Below are 5,508 nucleotides of genomic sequence, written 5' to 3' on the forward strand. Positions count from 1 at the left end.
GCACGGACCCCCTCCTCACATACCCATGTACGCATGCACCCTTCTCCAACAAATGCGCGTGCACGCCAACTCTACCGATACACAGGTATATTTGCACAATCTTCCATAAACAAGCCTGCGGGAACACCCTTCCAATACCTGAACGCACGCCCTTCGAACATACGAATATGGACGCATCATAGATGCATACACATTTTCCCAGATGCACACACAAACACTTGTCTATCCAGGCCCCAACTCACCCAGAGAAGTCTAACAGCCGGAAGTGGATCACTCACTAATTCGCTCCGGGCAACAACAGCCTCCCATAATACTTCCGGGTCTGCTCTGGGCCGCTGGGAGGACTCATCCTCTTGCTGGTTCGCTTCCTTGCGAACTTGTGTGTGGATCACTGATGGAGAAGGATGGAGCACCTGAGGCCGCTTGGCCAAGAGCCCAATTCCCTGCTGTCTCTAGTTGGGAAGAAGAAAGAAGTGGAGGGGAAAGGAAATTTTAGGAAACTTGGGCTAGGGTCAAATTTATTTCAGTTCAATTCAATTACCTAAATATGTTGTGATTTTTTTTTTTTAATTAGGCACTCACAGGACCCTGTTGCCCTATAGCACTAAGTCCAGGATTTTCAAGTACTTGCAGTATATAGGTACACAAATAAATGATATAATGTAGAAAATAGCAGAACCAAAAGAAAGATGCAAAGAGCTCCAGGAAAATGTGAGGCAGATTGTTTTCTGTTGGGGTGGGAGACAATGGAGCAGACTTTCCAGAGAAGCTGGTGTCTGGACTGGACCTTGAAGAATGGAAAGGGTTTCTACAAGCTGAGCTGAGAACCTTAATCTAGGGTAGTCTGTGCATTACGTGGAGGAAGAAGTTGAGTTTTGCTGGGCTACCACAGCCCATGAAAGGAAGTACTTGAGAGAGAGAGGGCAAAGATAAATTGGATTCAAAAGATGGAAACTGAGTGGATGCCCATCAATTGGAGAATGGCTAAATAAATTGTGGTATATGAATGTTATGGAATATTATTGTTCTGTAAGAAATGACCAGCAGGATGAATACAGAGAGGATTGGAGAGACTTACATGAACTGATGCTAAGTGAAATGAGCAGAACCAGGCGATCACTTCAACAACAATACTGTATGAGGATGTATTCTGATGGAAGTGGATTTCTTTGACAAAGAGATCTAACTCAGTTCCAACTGATCAATGATGAACAGAAGCAGCTACACCCAAAGAAAGAACACTGGAAAAAGAATGTAAACTGTTTGCATTTTTGTTTTTCTTCCCGGGGTTATTTCTACCTTCTGAATCCAACTCTCCCTGTGCAACAAGAGAACTGTTCGGTTCTGCACACATAGAATATACTGTGACATATTTAACATATATCGGACTGCTTGCCATCTTGGGGAGGGGGTAGAGGGAGGGAGGGAAAAAATCAGAACAGAAGTGAGTGTAAGGGATAATGTTGTAAAAAATTACCCTGGCATGGGTTCTGTCAATAAAAAGTTATAATAAAAAAAAAAAGACTTTTAAAATAAATAAATAAATTGCTACTGCAGAATCAAAAATAAATAAATAAATAAATGAGATACAGTCCAGGTAGCATCTAATGTATGAAACCTCTGATTTTTCCAACCATTAGTGTTCCCACTTTCAAACTATCTTATATTTAACTACATTTTATATATTTATTTTATTTTATTATTTTTATATTTTATTATATTTTTATTTTATATTATTTATTTTTTATTTCTTTTTATTTATACATAAATTTATATTTTATTCTATTATTAATTTATTTTATTAACTTATGTAACATATATTAATATATATTAACTTATTTATATATTCATACTTATTAATATATATAACTTATTTGTGTGTGTGTATATATACATATACATATATACATATACATATACATAATGTCATCCCATTAGAATGTAAATTTCTTGTGAGTAGGTATTATGTCATTCTTTGTACTTTTATCTCCCAGCACCTAGCATAGTGCCTGGCCCACAGGAGGCATTTAAGAATTAATGATCGATTTCAACAATCTCTATCCTTTACAAAAGACAATCTAAAAAAATATCAAGCTAAACAGCCTGATACTGCATATTCTTTCTGATTTCTTGTAAAGATCAGAGCTGCTAACCATTGTATCACTGACCTACAACCTCTACAAAAGGGAAAATATCAGGGTAAAAAGAGAAGGCTCTTAGAAGTGATACTAAAGGATAAAGCTATTGCAATATTAGTGTCAGTACTGCATGGCCCTCTGGTAAATGTAGTACCTCCAGCATTCTTTAACCCACCCAAAATTTATAGAAGACATTCCCAGGGCACACATTCAACAGGTAGCTACAGAAACAGAATCACAGAGTAACCACAGAATCCCTGGAGCTCTATTACTTTGCCACACAGATGTCTTGCTAATTGTCTTGCTCTTCCCCAACACAGTCAAATCTCCAGGAATAAAAGACAGTTTGGAAATACTGCCCCCAAACCATAGGTTCTTTCTACACTGAATGGAGTTTTTCTCAGAATGAGAAGATGCTCATTTCAGAAATATCAAAAGCTACTCCTTTCTTTGTCCCAAAGAGCATTTGCCAGACTTTCCAGATAGTGGTAATACTAGTTTGGGGCCAATAGCTTGCTTATTTGTGTGTTTTAATCCACTACAACATCCTTGTAAACATTTCTTAATTTTTAAAAATAATTACTTTCTGGGATATATTTTTCAAGAGGGAGACTCCTAGACAGATATGACCCTACTGCTCCCTGTTGTCCAAAAAGGGTAACACCACTTTACAAAACCACCAAGCATCAAATGGAAATGTCTATTTATGCACCCAATCACCGAGTAGGTTTTACTGTTTTTATTAATTTATGCCAAATAGCAACAGATACAAGCTGCTTTTCATCTCTTTTCTTACGAGGGAGGACGAATATGTTTTTAAGTGTTTATTTACTGCGCAGCAGTGGTGTAGTGTCTCAAGTACCTAGGAGGCAGGAAGACCTAATTTCAAATCCCACCTCTCACCTCTCCAGGGGACTATGTGCTCGTCACTTAACTTCTTGAAACCACAGTTGATTGATACATAAAATAGGGATGACAGCTCCTATCGTTAGCGCCTTCCCTCTGTGGGCTGTCTCCAGTTTATCCTATACATATATTGTTCGCACATAGTTTTCTGCATGTTGTCTCCCCCATTAGAATTCGAGCTCCTTGAGAAAAGGGACTGTTTACTGCCGGAAACATAGTTGGCGCTTAATAAATGTTTATTAGGTAGCAGGGAATGAAGAGGAGGGGAAAGGAGATGAGGATTGAATGGGAGCAGAAAAAGGAATGAGAGTTTTTGGTTTTGTTTATTTTAAGACGGGACAGAACCAGATATATTGGTAGACAGATGGGGGGAGGGGAGGAGAATTCCCGGAGAGGAAGAGTGAAGATGCATTAGAAGATATGGCCGCAGGAGCCAAGATCTAGAGGAGGTGGGAGGAATGGGGTCCATGCATTGGGTTCAGGCATGTGTCAGAAGGAGCCGGAGCCACCACGCGGTGTCCAGGGATCAAGGCCCTGAGTTCGAATCCCCATTCTACCACATACAGCCTATAAGGCTCCCGGGGATGACCGCAGCCCTTCCGGAAGCCGCCCTCAGCAGCACAGGCCCCTCCCGGCAATGCTGGTTCCCCCGCTTACCTCAAGGGCAGGGATGACAACAGTCAGACTCTGCCCACCTAGCCTGGCTCTCGCGACTCTCAGGCGAACAGCCCTTCCCTCGCACGTCAAGACTGATTATTGCGGGTATCCAGGTTCAGCGCAACTCCAAAAGCCGGAAGTGACACCCCTCTGGTCCGCCTGGCGCTCTGCAGACAAGAGCTGGAAGCCTCTAGGCTGGGGGAGGACTTTAGTCTCAATGGTTCACTTCCGGCAGACCTTTGGGAGAGGTAACCCCTCTGCCCAGAATTGGCGGGATTAGGGGGCGACTTTAGAGGGAGCAGTGTGGTGATTTGAAAACAACTGTTGGGAACTGCGTGAGAATGGCTCAGGAACATAGAATAATTGAACTAAAGATCGTATTCATTCAAAGGTGGTGAATGATGCAGCTGCCAAGGCTTTTTCTTGGCATAGTCTCACCGCGTCTCTGAATCACCAACTACTTTTAGGACATTTTGAACTAGAACTCTTGTAGACATTTCAAATACAACACGTCCAAAACCGAATTATCTTTCACCCACCCACAAACCCTATCCCTTCGAATCTTCCCTATTAGTGTAAACTAGACCATCCTCCCAGTTACTCAACATCAATATTATCCTAGACTCCTATTCTTCTTCCCTTATATCCAGTCCTGTCATTTTTATCTTTACATTTTTCATATACACCCACTTTTCCCCTCTGGTACAGTCACTATATGGTGTAGACACTCATGGGGTAAATCATTACAACAGCTTTCTAGTTATTCTTCCTGCCTCAACTCTCTCCCAATACACACACACACACACACACACACACACACACACACACACACACACACTCACACTCTCTCTCTCTCTCTCTCTCTCTCTCTCTCTCTCTCTCTCTCTGTATATATATCCTGCCGTTCAATTGCCAAAGTGATTTTCCTAATGTCACTCTCTCCTACGCAATCAATTCCAGATTTCCTATTACTTCCAGAATCATATATAGTCCTCTGTTTGGGCATTTAAAGCCAAATACAACCTGGCCTCTTCCTACTTTTTCAGTTTTCTTACATTACTCTCCCCTCCAACATAAACTTCAAGTTAATGACATTGGACTTCCTGCTCCTCTCACATGACACTCAAGACCCTGAACAGAGAAAGGAAAAGGATCCATGAGCACAAAGATATTTACAGCAGCTCTTTTTGCAGTGGCAAAGAATAAGATACTGATTAGATGCCATCAATAGGGGCTGAATAACACATGGTATATTGTGATAGAATACTATTGGGCTATTAATATAAAGGAATGGTCTCAGAAATCAGGGACTAAGTTTGATACAAAGTACATTCTTTTAAAATTCCTATAGCCTAACAAAATTTACTATGAAGTAAATGATTAAACTCCTTAAGCCCCAGATCTTGGTTACTTAGACAGAGATAGATGTAAATAGCCAAGATATACATCAGAGTAAAGTTTATCATACCATTATCTCAGATATCTTTCTCCCAAATACTTTGTCTCCTTGTGAACATTATTTCCTGTCCTAAGTTCAAAGGTTTAGTTAAGGTCCATTAGAAAGGTCAAGCAAGAGCAATTGAGATGTAAGTAGGCCAATGATCTCAAGGTCCCTGGATGTGACTGGAGTTGAGTACTCAGGGACTTCCTTTGTGGGTGGGACCTCCAGCCATGGTGGGAATCCCAAAATCTCTATGTTTGAGGCCTTTCTAGCACTCAACCACCAATAATCTATCCTGATTCCTATGCCTGATCAGAGGGATCTCTGGTAAATACAATATCAATGCTACCTCGGTTTTGAGGTCCT

The 5,508-nt window shown here is 40.9% G+C and overlaps 1 protein-coding gene across 3 annotated transcripts in view; it reads right to left on the reverse strand.

Moving 5' to 3' along the window:
* LOC127544568 (zinc finger protein 239-like) overlaps window positions 1-4,507 on the reverse strand; it is a 50,045-nt gene extending 45,538 nt beyond the window's left edge. For 2 of the 3 annotated variants that reach the window (XM_051971241.1, XM_051971243.1), the window contains exons 1-2: window positions 3,702-4,507; window positions 243-452 (exon numbers count right to left, since the gene is read on the reverse strand). The gene's annotated coding sequence lies outside the window, so the exon portion shown is untranslated. Of the gene's footprint in view, window positions 1-242; window positions 1,675-3,701 lie in introns of those variants that run through there. The other variant, XM_051971242.1, reaches the window with a different exon arrangement.
* Window positions 4,508-5,508: the final 1,001 nt, after the last annotated feature.

This window comes from Antechinus flavipes, chromosome 1 (genome assembly GCF_016432865.1).
Source record: "Antechinus flavipes isolate AdamAnt ecotype Samford, QLD, Australia chromosome 1, AdamAnt_v2, whole genome shotgun sequence".
NCBI lineage: Eukaryota > Metazoa > Chordata > Mammalia > Dasyuromorphia > Dasyuridae > Antechinus > Antechinus flavipes.